An 18,114-nucleotide genomic window follows, 5' to 3' on the forward strand; every position below is an offset into this window, starting at 1 on the left:
TAAGAAACTAAGCGAACACCATTCAAGGAGTTCTGCAGAGACCAAACCAAATACTAGTCTGACGGTGCCAAGTCCGGGCTATACGCAGTGGCGGATTACCAAATAGGCCCACTCAACACGTGCCTACGGACGATGGCTCATGGGAGCGGCAAATCCTTTCCCCAGAATATGAGGAATGATAGCCGAATTAAAAAAAATAATATGAAGGATTTTTTGTTGGAAATATTCACAATTTATAACGCTGTTCTTTATTGTAGACACCGTAGTCTATGGTTAGAGCGTTGAACTCACGTCCACGTGGTCCCGGGTTCGATTTCCGGCCGGTGCTTCCGAATTTTCGGCGTTCCCCGAGCGTCCTGAGGCAAACTGGGGAGTTACATGAACAAAATATGTGACGACCACTAGGTCTAGAATGTTTCTGATACGAGTGTTAGAGACAGGGCGCTGTAGCGCGCTGACCACGTGTTCGTCGATAGGTTGGACGTAGTTCAATCAGTCGTTAACAGATGGCATTCGAGCGGCTAAGGCCCATAGAAAAGGCTGTTACTGCAACTTTTCTTTCTTCTTTTTTGATATTTATTATAAAAGATCTTACTGGAGATATTATCTCCGAACCTTGCTCACAAAACATTTAAGGAAACACTTCACTTTATGTAGCAAATAGTTGTTCCGCTCAAGTCTTCGCTCCGCTGCACGTTATAGGTTAAAATTGTGCTTAATCTGATACGTTTACATTTATCAAATTTATTTATTTTACTTTTTATTTTTTTTCAACCAACTAACCCAAGGTCCATACCATAAGCATGTAATTATTCAAGGACTTCATTATAGAGGCAGGCAATAGCGTAAGGAGTGACATTGACATCTATTAGCGTGACTATATAGTATTACGGTTAGCTTCACTCACAGACTGAGACGTTGGCCATTTCTTATTAGGATGAAAGTATAATGTATTGAAGGAGAGGGAGATGCTGACAATATGTAGTTGAAAATCGTTCACAATGAGCTTTTCGTCTTGAAGTTTTCCAGTTAAAAAAATAAATAATAAAACCGAACGAAGTAACGTACAGTACATCATTCTTGAATTCACTAAAGTGAGTGCAACTGTCGGTATTTCTTTTACAATAGTAAACACATGTATTATTCTGCTTATTTGGTCAGTAATTTTATGCTTTTGCCATACATAGTTCAAAGCATTAGAGCGTTTGTGATTTGGTGATGATCTGGTGGATTCTCAGCGTTAATCAAGGAATATCAAGGAAGGGAAATTAAGTTGGGCGACTAATTGTAGACTTACAAATGGAAAGCGAGAAAGAGAAATAAGTTAAAGAAAAATGCTTGGTACACCCAGCCACAAAAGTATCTCCCCCCTAAGTGCTCTAATTCCATTACTTGGAGGGCGCGGTGGCTCAGTGGTAGAGCGTTCATCTCTGGTGCTTGGGGTCCCGGGTGCTTGGGGGCCCTCTCCAAGTGAACTTTGTGGTGGACAAACACCGTGCTCGTGGGTTTTCTCGAAGTTGTCCCGTTTCCTCCCACTTTCTTCATTCGACAATTTCACTCATCTCTCATCATCACCGTTTCCTTTAGCCAACCCGGCATAACCATGGAACGTAAAACTCAAAGATTTCATTTCATTTTTTCATTACTTGGGATCCAGGTATTTTCAGTTGTGAGAACGCCTAGACAGATGCAACCCAACTTACACGTAACTTTTCTCGGCACTGGCAGCAGTTAGATCCAGGTGTTTATCCAGGTAATATTGTAAAGTAGGTGACTAACAAAACAGTTCTCCATTCCAAGATGAATCTCCATGCTTCGAATCGCGTTTTCCAAATAACACCATATATTTATATTAATATTGCTGTGTATGTAATGTATTATTTCTTTATATACTGTATGTTTAGAGGAATAAAAATACTCACCACGCATGAATCAGAAAATGCTTCAAAGTACTGAAAATATCAAATCTAGAACAACTGCTAAACATAAGTTAGTAAATGATTGCCTTCATTGAGAGACCTTCTCCAGTTCTCCTCATTCCAACATCTTTTTACTTTCTGGAGGAGAGAAGATCTTTCTTGTCACACTGAGTATGTATTGAAATTGAAATTGAAACATTTGAAAAAGTTTCAAACTGGCCGGGATTCGAAGCTGGGCCCGCCGAACAGAACCTCAATACGCTAACCACTTACCTACCGCGTCACTTAACCTATTATCTAACCTTTAAGCTAGTTAAAATAGTTGCATGTAAGACTATACAAACTACTAATGCTCGTATGAGAAGACGTTCCTTATGAGTGTCACAATGATTTACTCGAGATTTCCTTGTTTAACTCAAAAGCAAGTTATAAGGACCTTCCTCAAAGAGAAATATCACGAAACGTTCTTCAAGTTGAGACTACCTCATCGTTTTTAACTGCTCCCGATTTACATTACTACTATTCTTCCTCATCGTAACTTCTAATTTCCAAACAGGAAAAGCCGGCAGCATTTCCGCCGATCCCAAGAGTTTCAGCATTCGCGCGCTACCCTAGCCAGCTGTTTGAAGTTGGTCATGTAAAATGTACAGAAAAATTTCAGCAAGAGAACAGAACGTAACCAACCCCTGCGGAGCTTCTAACCCGTTCCTATTATTATTATTATTATTATTATTACTTTTACTATGGATCCGTATAGTAAAACTGCAAGCTTATTTTAATGAAAAGAGTGTTATGAAAATTTTAAAAAATCCTTGGGCAAGGTGTGAACCCACGCCAAAACTATTTTCATTACTAGACCGTTGCCCTAGAACACTCGACCACGAGTGCCGACATCAGTTGGCCTTGATTTCCGCTATACGTAGGTTATGACTCTTGACGTCCTATCTGTATCGGCCAACAAGATCAGAGGACATCTGAAATTCTTGGAATCTCCGGCACACCAAGGTCTGCGGCCTCTGGGCCCGTTCCATATACGACAAATTAATTAAGGGGACCATATTGACAAATCTTACAATAATATACGAATTATATTTTTTCTAGTGCCGCTAATAGTAGATTTTTTTTTACTGAAATGGGCCCACGACTCATTATTGTTTTATTTACCTTTAGTTTACTTGCACGGTACAGCAAACCTGGATACTACATTACATCTTTCTATATCTACGGGAAGTACCCTAAACGTTGAGATGATCATAAGAGAAAAAGTGAATAAGTGATGAGATCAATGAACTCTGAGTATTAACAACATTTAAAGTATCAGGTTGTCAGAAAAGTCATGACGTACTTCGGTAAAATATGACAAACGATGTTTTGTGGATATACTAGAGTTATTCGGATCATGCAATAGTTTGTCATGAATAGCCACGATGTGGAGTGTTTTGTGTAGTAATATTGCTCTTTGTTTAGTTTGGTTTTACAGATTTGATCAGGAATGGCGTGGGTCAATGAAAACTTGACCCACCACCCACCTCGGCCCACTCTTACCCACTACCCACCATGACTCACTCCGATTCACCATCCACCATGAACCACTGACCCACCAAACCAAATCGTCATCAACTCTGACACATGATCCACGTCCTCTTTTCTACGGACTAAAGAGTTTATACTTGTATTATAACTAATCGGAGTTTGAATTTCTACGTTCAATCTCGCAAGCACCGCTCTGTTACAATAATGATGGATCCGACGTTTACGATATAAAATTGTAAAGGGTTTTTCATGGGCAAAATTACGATGAATTTCAATTAAATTATTATGGTAAAATTATTTCCTTGTTGGATTATCGATACTTTTCAGTGGAAAAACGGATGAAATTTGAAAGTCCCAAATCAAGGTACGTAGACCAACATACAGAAGCTTACATTACAAATTTTATGTCTATTTTTTCACAACTTTATGGGTTGATTGCCCTGTGCTCTAAGCGTTTCATATAATAAACAAGCTTCAGCAATTATTATAAATCGCATGGTAAGCATATATGGATATATGATGCGAAGCACTGTATTTTTTGTTGAGTTGAGTTGATTTTGCGTTTATTGCCCTTTCAGCAGCGAGGCTATATGAAACATGGACCTACCCCATGCCGTAAACTTCGCCAACACCTAGTGGTCCACTTGCCGGTAAAGGTCGATCGTCAATATAGAGACGAGTCGAAGGATTGCCGCTAGTGTCCCACTGCCGGCAGGGTTTCGTCGAGTCGAAACAGATATCTCGCGTCGGGGTGTTGAAATTACCACCGCCTAAAAGCGAGGACTTCGTTTTGGTCCGCGCTTCTTCGATTCGTCGCGGAGAATCAAGAAGGGATCAACATGAACTATCGCCAGTCATGTGCGTGCAGTTATTATTATATATTTTTTTCCTGACGAATTGTTCCTAAAGTGAGCTCCCGGTGTCAAAAATAACCTCTGCCTCAACATCATGAAGTGAAAAATCTTGAGTGCGATAATTGTATGAATTTAGATAGCAACTGTCGTCGATCATTAGAAAGTGAGTATAGGAGAACTATGAAATAAAGTAAATAGACACGCGTCATTTTGTTATAAAATTACATGGCGAACGCATTTTGTCTTATCCCGAACAGTTATCGTCTCATATATACGGTTAAAGGTTTCTCATGCACAATTTCCTTCCAATCCCACTAACGGATCAGCATAATCTTCCTGGGCGTCAGCGTGGGATTTGCAAAGACTGTGGATCTTCTCCTCGCTTCGAACACTATCTTTTTCGCATATTATTGTTGTAGGTCATCCACTTTTCATTATTCGTGATCAATCACTTCAGAAATGGGTCGAGTTTGTTATGTTTCAGTCGAGATTCGTAGATAGGTAATCGATCGCGTAAATGTTTTGAGTCAGATCATGTTGCACTCAAACGACGAGCTTCTATTTGTGCAAGCTTTCTCCAAATGGTTTAACAATGATTGGTGATTGATCTTTAAGTCATTGGCGATGCCATGGATGTTTACATGCTGGTCTTCCTCGACTTTTGCCAGAATATCATTCACTTTTTCTGTGATTGGTCGCCCACTACGAAGGAGGGTTTGGACATCGCAATTTCCAGAAAGAAAGCGATCGAACCATGTTTTGACTGTTGCTTTTCATAACGTATCTTGCCAATAAACATCACGAATTTCTTTACGGAAATTTCACTGATGTTCACGGTGCAATACCTTATATCCGATTATAAGAATTCCAACACTCTTTGCATATCTACTAACCTTAATTAGCTGGTGTATACTAGCTTTCCTATCTTAAATAACTTAAGCTAGAAATGGCGAAACTGTTACACATTTATTATTTTTAAATAAAGGTTGTTTTGTTCAGTGGTTTCTATTTATAGTTTAACTTGAACTGTCAACTGTCAAATGACGTTAGGCCTTACCCACACTCCGATTTATATCTCCTTAGATTTAGGACACTAACGCCATCTGGTGCGCAAAAGGCTCGATACTTTTTAGACTACCTATTATGCAAAAATAAATGCAATTAAACAATGCAGTGATCAAATTAGCTCCACTCTGTGTTGAAAACATTTCGTAATTCTTCTAAGTATTTTCTTGAACAAAATTATTTTAACTTGTTTCGAATTATTTCTAGGAATATTTCTTCCGAAACACAAATATAAATAATTGTATAATAATACACTGAAGCAATTCATTCAATACTTTACATTACTGTCTACCTGATGTGTACTTCTTGAAACGCAAGAGAGCAGTGAATCTCCAAGATACAAGTAAGAAAGGTTAAATGACGTAGATATTAATCGGTTACTTGTGAAAGGATTAAAAAATTACGTTTCAAAGACATACTTCCTCGTTTGACACTCCTTGAATTAAGTTTCCCCCAGGGTCTATTTCAGAGACGACTAAGTGAGATGCATATAACTGTATGAAAGATTATATATATATATATATAATTGTTATACAGTGGTAATTTGTTGTTGTTTTTCTTCTAGTATTTATACCTCACATCAAGAGTTAAAGAATGCTTTCAAAGTGATAATTCACTTGAGGCACCAATTCCGGGAGGATGATAACTACCAATAATTATAATAAATTACACATGTATGACAAGATAATTGGTGCACTTAATACTAAACCTACATTTCACTCACACACACATTCATACAGGACAATGTATACTTCGGGTTGTATTTGGTTGAATTAAACTAACCTAACTACAATGCTATAGACATTTATTACATTTCAATAGAAGAAGATGTAGTTTGACATAACAGAGAAAAAAATTTAATACATGAAAAGAATGTTTCATAAACATGCACAGAAATTCGCTACTTTCAACAAGATCAAATAACACATTTCTCTTTATATATATATATTAAAAGTTGGATTACATGAAAAAGAATTAAACCAAAGACGAGACAAGAAAAAGTTCAAGGGTCAATATATATTTAAAACTCAGTGCAATGAATACATATCATTGCAGGAAAAGAAAAAAAAATAATTGGTTAATCATTCAACAAAAAAAAAAAAAAAACTTTAGTAATATTTTATTGAGTCTTTGTCTCAATAGGAGACATATCGACAGTTTTATGAGTCTTTGTTTTTACGTCGATAATAGCTCCCTTTTTTTTTTTTTAACTCTCTTTACGCACTGTGGTTTGTGTCCATGAGAGTATTCAATTGGTTTTGTTTTAACTATAGACAACTAATTGCTTCATATCACATATATGTTTATATTTTTCATTTTGTCACTCGACACACTTGATCTAAAATTTCAAAGTTTGTTAATATTAGAGAAAAAATTATCAAATCCAGTCACAGATATTGGGAACATATTTCCATATTCCGGTATTCACATTAACTTATTAAACAGATTTCAGTTCGTTGAATTTAAGATCACAAATTTTTTCCTAGTATAGATCTTGTAGTCAAAAAATTCTAGATACTGAATAGTTTGGTTTCCGATCGTAGGGGAAGGATTTGTTTCATGGTTTACTGATGGAAAAAGTCGTTGGAGGGGCGCACTGTTTCGTAGGTTGCTAATTTCACTCGCAAAGTAAATTTGGGTAAGGATTAGGGTTATTCTTATTTATCTTACGACCCGCTACTTGTTTTATTCACATGCAGTAGTTAACATTATATTCCACTTTAATAGTTACAAAAATTAATAACAACTCAACAAAAAGTAATTTATGACAATTTACGCGGGAATACTATATATCACAAATAGTTAGTTAATACCGGGTGTCTAAAATCTATGGCAACCTAACAAGACCAGGGTAAATATCGAGCCCATTACATACATACTCGTATATATATATATATGTATTCATATTAATCAATACAATAAATTTCACTTTAATATCTATCTTAATATTTCATCGACGTTTAAATTCTACATCACCGTTCATATTCGACAAGTATTCATATTTTATAAATATTTATATTTATTTGGCTCAAAGACAAAACAAAAACCCTGACTATCAACATTCACCTTTTTCCTTCATAAGGTTGCAACATTGTATTTCATATGAATAAACCCGATAATCAATAATCATTTTCAGTTTACCAAAGATCCGCGTATATATACAAAAAAACAAAATAGCTGGTGTTATTTAATGAGTTGACATAAGAGGTGGAAAATGCAACAAATAGAGCAGGCACGTAACTTTTAACACTATGTAAGTACATATATAGATGTATATACAGGAAAAAAAATCAATGTTATTCGAAACTAGTGGGCCCAAACTATTAATACATACACACTATATGACCAATCAATAGAAATAAAAACCAGAAATCAGTAATCAATTGATATAAGTTGTATGATCAATGAATAACGAAGGTTTCTAGGAATCTGAAAGCATAGTGTACCTTCTCGTCAATTTCTCCCGTGGTGGATTGAATATCGCGAAAATGGTCCTGAGTTGTGCTGCAATACCTCCACGAATTGCATCCCTCGATGTCTCAGTTAGTACATACGATCGAAATAAGTGAAATGAATATTGTATGTTTTATGAGTTTCAGAAACCGGGGGGGGGGGGAAGGTTGAAAAAGTAAAAAAAAAAAAATCTCGAAGTAATGAAGACAGAGAGAGATAGAGAAGAAGGAAGACGAAGAAATAGTGGCGCCAAAGACTTAAGTGGGAAATAACTAACGCTACAAAGACAGAAATCGAATTTCGCTCTCAACAAAATCCATAGCCAAAATATTCTTAACATGCCAAAAGGGTGGTCTACTCAAATACGTAGACTCAAGGAACGCCCTGCTGCCAAGGATGCAAGTTCTGTGTCCATCAGATCCCAATCCCACAAGAATTTGGTTGTAAGATTGAAATCCGATCCCCGTATCCGGCCCAAACCAGCAGGTTCCCGGAAATCGTCCGGAAGGTTAGAGAAGGCGCTAATTTAGAATTTCAAGAAAAGAAAAAAAATCATCCGACCTCTTGGAAACTAGAAGATTCCAGAATAGGGATGAAATTAGAGTAATAGCTAAGGTATCCCTAATTAGTAATTCGCCAAAAATAAAAAAAAATTAAATAAATAAACTGAATTTTGGATCGGTGATTTCAATTACCGAAACATCAACGATGGCTACCCAGCGCAGACATGCCACCGTCTGGGACGTCGTTAATTTCCCTCATCTAATTAAACTAAGAAAAGACATGAAAAATACTTAAGGGGACTAGGGGTCGACGTCCGGGTACGCTATCCATGAATATTAATTTAGTAGCAGTTAATTTAATCGGATAGTCCGAACTGAGTTATATGAACACTGCACAATAAATAAATAAGGTAAGCAACAAAAAAAAAAAAAAATCTCGGAGAGGCAATGAATGCTAAAGGTACAAATGACCGAAACCTGTACTTTTCGATGATCACAGAATATAGCAGTTGGTTTTCTTAATTATCATCTCTGTCAACCTTTAGAAGTAATTCCCACATGATGCTACTCTATCTATTGAAAGGCTTAAGATCTGGGGCTGTTGTTAGGAGGTACATAAATGCAAAGTAACACACAATTCCCAACTATAATTTACTATCCAAGTAGCAAACTCGGTTGGATGAATGCACCGGTGTAGAAGTCTAAACGCGAGAGATATTTTTTTTTCTTCGTAAACATATTCATATTTTCACTATATAAAATTCACTAGGCCTATCCATTTAACTATAGGGGTCATCATTTCATTCATAGTATATATCATATTATTAACATATCATTACATTCATTCATTATCTACTAATTTTCGCACGAAGTAATATTTTATAAACACCCTATTTCATACATTTTACACGCAGGCCATACACATATTTACATTACGCAGTAATAAATATATATATATAACTATCACAATCTATCACGCTCAAACCACCACACGATCACATTCATCGAACCACGTACTCTTTATTTCGAAGCACCCAAATTGTATTTACCTTGCAGGTTTAAAAAAAAAAATCATACATGTATTTACGGAAAGTTAAATTGTCAACGATTAATCTATTTCTGATTTGTTGATAAAACTGAAGCAACAATGGAATTTTCTACAGCCACGGGAAAAGAGAATTTAATATTACATTTTTAAACAAACAGTAACAGCATATGGGTTTTACTTCTATTAAGAAAATAGGTGTTCTTTATTTCAGCGGATTATTCATTAACTACTGGACCTAGCAAGCTGAAATTTTCAGTACAGTAAGATCTCATGCTATTTTATACGAAGGTATACTCATCCGAACCGAAAACCATGTCCACGGGAAGTAATTTGAGAATAACTGTCCAAAATCAAACAATCTAAATCACTAAGTCATGCGATGTCGTACTGTCAACAAACAATTGACTACCGAAAACTGACGCTATAGCGCTGTAGTGGAGGCATAATTTACCGTGTACTGAAATGTATACTTGTACTCATTAATCAGAAATTTAATATTTACTCTGGTTTATTTATGTTAGAAAAATGGTACTAAATTAAAGCATATTTATACACTGTCCAAATCGAAAATTCACACACTCACACAAAACTACTAACTACATACACCACTGTTAGTACTATACATAAAGACAACTAACTAAACTAAACATGCACCATTTAGTTACATGCATGTTGACGAAAATAACTTAACACATTAGATTTAAAATACATTACTCCCTCGTCGATATATACAGTCGGCTCTATTTAATTTAAAGGGGGTCAAAAATGAGAAAGGTAACACTAGGTCTAATTGACCTGACCAATTGTTTACATAATGATTGCCAAAAATTGATGCCCTGGGGGCACCTTAACGAGGTTTGTGGAGGGACCCTTCCCCTGAAAGGGGAAAAGGCCCTAAAACGAACAATAACTAACCCATTCCCCCGCTAGAACCGGTTCAATTTGGAAAAGGGGATAGGAGCCCTTTTAAGCTAACTTAAGCTGCCATTATTATTATTCACTTTACAACCATCAAACCTATGTACATGCGATTACTGAATAAATAATAGAAAGTCACATTTACTTAATACACGAACAACATGCACCAAACAGGTCGTAATTTCCCTAATCCCTACTTGAGTTTGAAATAAAAAAAGTAAAGTCACTCTTTCACTGTCTATGCTTTGGCTTGGATGATGAGCAATATGGCGTCAGAAAAGCTGGTTCCTATTTCTGCTTTATTTTACAGTTCACTTGACGAAAAATGGAAGTTTGTCAGCTCCTAAATCATTGTCAGTCTTTAAATATTAAGTTACATTAAATGTTACCTTAGTTTTCCTTGAAAATTTGAGACCTTCCCGAAAAATATGTGGCAAGAAAATCACAAGCTGCTCCTACTAGTGTGTCTTCAATTATTCTGATAACATTGCGCCGAAAAAGCCAGAGGTAGGAGAATTCCTCCAATTAGAACGAAAACTTTAGCCGCGGAAATTACAAAGCGAATGGAAATTTGGTAAATCCAGATATAACCGGATCTGAAAGTGACTATGGACTACTGAGAGGGGGTGAGGGAAAAATTAGGTACCTGACTAAATTCTACATTGGTCTGAAATTAAGAAAATTTATATCCAATGACAGAACTATGTTTCGGTATGACGTCAGAATGGTAAACCTGGAAACTTTTCAACTTATATATCAGAAAATGGGATTTACACTTAATCAAAATGTAAATAAATATATTATACAGTGGGAAATATAGTTATTAATGAAATCTTTCGATTCATTGTATTTAATTCGAAGTAAAGGGAGTAAATAAATTGTGTAGCTAAACCGAAATTGAATAAGAAAAAAAAATTACTAGGTACAGGGTGCGTAAAAAAAAAATTGCCATTACTTTCAACTGTAATGGTACATTACAGTTTTCCCCGGCCCATTAACAAAATTTTGTTAGAATAACAAAATTTTGCTAATTGGGAATACTAACTAATGATGCTTGTTAAGTTAACACACTCATTCATCCCATTCAAACGTTACCAGTCACTCTAGGACAGTGTATTATATCTACTTGAGGTATTGCGCGAGTAATTCATTACGTTTATCTTCTGTACAATTGAAAATCTTTAAATTTCGAAAATTGTGAGTTCACCTTTTAGGTAGCAGGAAAACACGATGTAACCAGTTAGCAATGTTCCCATCGAAAGTGGGAAAACGTTCAATATCCCGGAGGGAAACTTTAGAGCTCATACTATGCGGGGCAGGAAAAGAATCCAGTGGAATCAACGCGTTATCCTGAGCAGTTGGGGTTGTCACCGGATTTGCCACCGACGGAGTGGTCACTGAACTGAACGCTCCCATATGACCAAGAGAGGTTTTATAGTTAGTATTGACCATGTAAGGTTCGAATTTAGGACCCACCACTGCAGCAACTGACGGTCCGGCACATCTCCTTTCCCCTCCTGGCAGCACGCTGTAAGATTGTACCATTCCAAAGGTAGAGTGAGCATTTACGCTAGTGACTGTTGTAGTCACAACACTCGACTGCATCGGTACATCGAAATTACTCAACCATGATTTCGAGGTTGGCTGATGCGGGGGACAATACATGGTTGTGTCCCGTGCATCAGGCAACACTTGACTCTTTCCCGGGAGGACGTTACTCGTTTCTGGGAAATTTTTCCCTATAGAATCGCTATCAGGAAAAGGATAGGAGATGTCAGACTTGACGATTTCCAGTTTAGTAATCTTCCCCTTAATACTGTCTACCTCAGTTTGAATTCGACTAATTCTTTGATCAACCGACTCTAGTTTAGTTTCTATTGATAGGTCGGATATTACAACATTCAATTTACTTATTTCAGCCTGCTGCTGTTCAACCTTTCGTTCGATGTCACCAAATCTTTTGTTTGTACCCTCAAACCTTACATCTATTTCGTTTAGTTTCTCATTTGTTTCGTCTCTGAGCTGCTCGGTAGACTGTTGGGCCCGGTATCTAACCTGCTCCAATTCAGTAGACGTTTGCTCTTTCAGATTACTAATCGAAGAGGCAAAGTCTAAACAAATCTGGTCGAATTTATTGTTTAATACCTCGAATCGAGCGTCGGTCTCTCGTTTCGAGGTATCAAACTTTTCATTTATTTCACGTCTCATTTCTGCATTCTCACGCCTCAGATCTACACTATTCTGATCTAACTTCTCATTTATCTCACGCCTCAGGTCTGCACCGTTCTGTTTCAATTCATCAAATTTGTTGTTCATCATTTGCATCATTTGGCGAATTAATGCAGACGTGTCAGACCCTCCAGATGACATTCCTTCCTTCGGGTTTGCCGTCTGATCACGAGAATCATTGTGATCTCCATTCTTTTCCTCATCATCGAGGTCAGATATCTCCGCTGGAGATATTTGGCCTCGGTCCTTTTCACACTCCTCACAATATTTCATTATTTCGCCGGTTTGAACTTTTTCTGCATTTTCAGCAGTATCGTCCAAATTGGAGCAAGCAAAGTGGATCCATTTTAGTCCACAACCGGTACATCTTATAAGTCTCCGCGGGGCGCGAGATCTTTTCTCTTTTTCGTCTAACGTGCATTGAGTGCACGTGACTTCACACTCGTCCTGTGACACAACAACCTTTTTTGTTGCCATAGCTTTGAGACACTTTACACTTTACAAAAGACAAGAGATATATATATCAAAAATACACATATACTATAAGATACTTATTCGCTATCCAAACAAGTATTATTCATAAATTAAAGGACTCCCATTCTCTTTCCTTCCTTGAAACCCTTCTAGCGTTTAGTTCTATTTTAGAAAAATTTTGACACTCCTTCTCTTTTTCCCCCTTAGAAAAGGAAACAAAAATGACAAAGTAGCCAACGACTCTACTTGTTTCACTTGACTATAAAATTTCTCGTATTAATTTCAATGTTGTAATCAATTCAACATGCCTTCAACCTCACTCTCTGACATTCTAAAAAAAATTTTCAAATCTATCGGTCGCCATTTAAACGGAGATCCGTTGCCATGGGAACAAACGTTGCCATGACAAACATTCTTGTCGCGGTTCACCAATTCAAACTAATTGGCATGATAACTGGTATTATTCAATAAGCATTTTCAGATCCGTTACCACAGTAAACATGGTTACCATGGCAACAATCTTGTCACGTGTCGCCATTCTAAAACTGAAAAAAGGGGGGAAGGTCCGTTGCCATAGAAACAAACGTTTCCATAACAACGAATCCTGTCACTGCTTGTCAGTCTAAAACTGTTTGAAGAAAAGAATAAGTCGTAAGTGGGAATCCTTCACCCCTGGTGGGGATGTTCATGAAGCTATCAGCTTATGTCTAATTACGTTGGAATATATTAGCCGTTTCTTAATTTTGAACATACTAGATTCGATCGAAACGAAAAAACTTTTTATCGGACTTCTAAAGAAAATAAAATCAAATAAATACATGACCGTGTTTATTACATATAGAATTCCCAGTCACGACCCCCCCTTTCAGTTTTATTAAAAATAGAAGAAGAAGATGAAGAAAGGAAGAGGAAGATAGAAGAGGAAAGAGGTAAAGTAAGAAGGTGATAAAGAGGAAACTGTTACTGGATATTTTGAGGAATATGGTAAAGGAAAGTGAATAATTATCTAATGGTGATCATTTCCAATAGCTATTGGGTAAATGTCTGGTATCAGGGTGATCAAAGGTAGACACATGTTAACCCATACATCCCCGATCTAGATCCATTTGACCCCAACTACCGAATTATCCCAATCTAGCTCGGAGATAGATGAGAAAGTTTAGTTTTACCGTTTATTTAATATTTCCAGAAGTTTTAGACTAATATTCAATATTTGAAAAATGAACGACGCAGTTGATGGCATGTTAGAAACGACCACAGAAAGAAAAAAAAAAAATCAGAGTATCACATATGTGTCGAAGATTTTGACTTTCACAGTTCTCTCATGATGATCATTCGTGCAGGCTACTTCAGTCCTTTTTACTTCCTTCATAGAGCCAACTTAAGTTAGTATTAACATTCAATGAGTTCAATTGATAACTACCAATAATTATAATAAATTACACATGTATGACAAGATAATTGGTGCACTTAATACTAAACCTACATTTCACTCACACACACATTCATACAGGACAATGTATACTTCGGGTTGTATTTGGTTGAATTAAACTAACCTAACTACAATGCTATAGACATTTATTACATTTCAATAGAAGAAGATGTAGTTTGACATAACAGAGAAAAAAATTTAATACATGAAAAGAATGTTTCATAAACATGCACAGAAATTCGCTACTTTCAACAAGATCAAATAACACATTTCTCTTTATATATATATATTAAAAGTTGGATTACATGAAAAAGAATTAAACCAAAGACGAGACAAGAAAAAGTTCAAGGGTCAATATATATTTAAAACTCAGTGCAATGAATACATATCATTGCAGGAAAAGAAAAAAAAATAATTGGTTAATCATTCAACAAAAAAAAAAAAAAAACTTTAGTAATATTTTATTGAGTCTTTGTCTCAATAGGAGACATATCGACAGTTTTATGAGTCTTTGTTTTTACGTCGATAATAGCTCCCTTTTTTTTTTTTAACTCTCTTTACGCACTGTGGTTTGTGTCCATGAGAGTATTCAATTGGTTTTGTTTTAACTATAGACAACTAATTGCTTCATATCACATATATGTTTATATTTTTCATTTTGTCACTCGACACACTTGATCTAAAATTTCAAAGTTTGTTAATATTAGAGAAAAAATTATCAAATCCAGTCACAGATATTGGGAACATATTTCCATATTCCGGTATTCACATTAACTTATTAAACAGATTTCAGTTCGTTGAATTTAAGATCACAAATTTTTTCCTAGTATAGATCTTGTAGTCAAAAAATTCTAGATACTGAATAGTTTGGTTTCCGATCGTAGGGGAAGGATTTGTTTCATGGTTTACTGATGGAAAAAGTCGTTGGAGGGGCGCACTGTTTCGTAGGTTGCTAATTTCACTCGCAAAGTAAATTTGGGTAAGGATTAGGGTTATTCTTATTTATCTTACGACCCGCTACTTGTTTTATTCACATGCAGTAGTTAACATTATATTCCACTTTAATAGTTACAAAAATTAATAACAACTCAACAAAAAGTAATTTATGACAATTTACGCGGGAATACTATATATCACAAATAGTTAGTTAATACCGGGTGTCTAAAATCTATGGCAACCTAACAAGACCAGGGTAAATATCGAGCCCATTACATACATACTCGTATATATATATATATGTATTCATATTAATCAATACAATAAATTTCACTTTAATATCTATCTTAATATTTCATCGACGTTTAAATTCTACATCACCGTTCATATTCGACAAGTATTCATATTTTATAAATATTTATATTTATTTGGCTCAAAGACAAAACAAAAACCCTGACTATCAACATTCACCTTTTTCCTTCATAAGGTTGCAACATTGTATTTCATATGAATAAACCCGATAATCAATAATCATTTTCAGTTTACCAAAGATCCGCGTATATATACAAAAAAACAAAATAGCTGGTGTTATTTAATGAGTTGACATAAGAGGTGGAAAATGCAACAAATAGAGCAGGCACGTAACTTTTAACACTATGTAAGTACATATATAGATGTATATACAGGAAAAAAAATCAATGTTATTCGAAACTAGTGGGCCCAAACTATTAATACATACACACTATATGACCAATCAATAGAAATAAAAACCAGAAATCAGTAATCAATTGATATAAGTTGTATGATCAATGAATAACGAAGGTTTCTAGGAATCTGAAAGCATAGTGTACCTTCTCGTCAATTTCTCCCGTGGTGGATTGAATATCGCGAAAATGGTCCTGAGTTGTGCTGCAATACCTCCACGAATTGCATCCCTCGATGTCTCAGTTAGTACATACGATCGAAATAAGTGAAATGAATATTGTATGTTTTATGAGTTTCAGAAACCGGGGGGGGGGGAAGGTTGAAAAAGTAAAAAAAAAAAAATCTCGAAGTAATGAAGACAGAGAGAGATAGAGAAGAAGGAAGACGAAGAAATAGTGGCGCCAAAGACTTAAGTGGGAAATAACTAACGCTACAAAGACAGAAATCGAATTTCGCTCTCAACAAAATCCATAGCCAAAATATTCTTAACATGCCAAAAGGGTGGTCTACTCAAATACGTAGACTCAAGGAACGCCCTGCTGCCAAGGATGCAAGTTCTGTGTCCATCAGATCCCAATCCCACAAGAATTTGGTTGTAAGATTGAAATCCGATCCCCGTATCCGGCCCAAACCAGCAGGTTCCCGGAAATCGTCCGGAAGGTTAGAGAAGGCGCTAATTTAGAATTTCAAGAAAAGAAAAAAAATCATCCGACCTCTTGGAAACTAGAAGATTCCAGAATAGGGATGAAATTAGAGTAATAGCTAAGGTATCCCTAATTAGTAATTCGCCAAAAATAAAAAAAAATTAAATAAATAAACTGAATTTTGGATCGGTGATTTCAATTACCGAAACATCAACGATGGCTACCCAGCGCAGACATGCCACCGTCTGGGACGTCGTTAATTTCCCTCATCTAATTAAACTAAGAAAAGACATGAAAAATACTTAAGGGGACTAGGGGTCGACGTCCGGGTACGCTATCCATGAATATTAATTTAGTAGCAGTTAATTTAATCGGATAGTCCGAACTGAGTTATATGAACACTGCACAATAAATAAATAAGGTAAGCAACAAAAAAAAAAAAATCTCGGAGAGGCAATGAATGCTAAAGGTACAAATGACCGAAACCTGTACTTTTCGATGATCACAGAATATAGCAGTTGGTTTTCTTAATTATCATCTCTGTCAACCTTTAGAAGTAATTCCCACATGATGCTACTCTATCTATTGAAAGGCTTAAGATCTGGGGCTGTTGTTAGGAGGTACATAAATGCAAAGTAACACACAATTCCCAACTATAATTTACTATCCAAGTAGCAAACTCGGTTGGATGAATGCACCGGTGTAGAAGTCTAAACGCGAGAGATATTTTTTTTTCTTCGTAAACATATTCATATTTTCACTATATAAAATTCACTAGGCCTATCCATTTAACTATAGGGGTCATCATTTCATTCATAGTATATATCATATTATTAACATATCATTACATTCATTCATTATCTACTAATTTTCGCACGAAGTAATATTTTATAAACACCCTATTTCATACATTTTACACGCAGGCCATACACATATTTACATTACGCAGTAATAAATATATATATATAACTATCACAATCTATCACGCTCAAACCACCACACGATCACATTCATCGAACCACGTACTCTTTATTTCGAAGCACCCAAATTGTATTTACCTTGCAGGTTTAAAAAAAAAATCATACATGTATTTACGGAAAGTTAAATTGTCAACGATTAATCTATTTCTGATTTGTTGATAAAACTGAAGCAACAATGGAATTTTCTACAGCCACGGGAAAAGAGAATTTAATATTACATTTTTAAACAAACAGTAACAGCATATGGGTTTTACTTCTATTAAGAAAATAGGTGTTCTTTATTTCAGCGGATTATTCATTAACTACTGGACCTAGCAAGCTGAAATTTTCAGTACAGTAAGATCTCATGCTATTTTATACGAAGGTATACTCATCCGAACCGAAAACCATGTCCACGGGAAGTAATTTGAGAATAACTGT

General features: G+C 35.8%; 1 long non-coding RNA gene across 1 annotated transcript in view; it reads right to left on the reverse strand.

The window, feature by feature from the left end:
- The window catches only part of LOC145688502 (uncharacterized), a 105,105-nt gene that overhangs the window by 35,552 nt on the left and 51,439 nt on the right, over positions 1-18,114 (reverse strand). The window lies entirely within an intron of this gene.

Source organism: Thermobia domestica, chromosome 6 (genome assembly GCF_964235325.1).
Source record: "Thermobia domestica chromosome 6, izTheDome1.hap1.1, whole genome shotgun sequence".
Lineage (NCBI taxonomy): Eukaryota > Metazoa > Arthropoda > Insecta > Zygentoma > Lepismatidae > Thermobia > Thermobia domestica.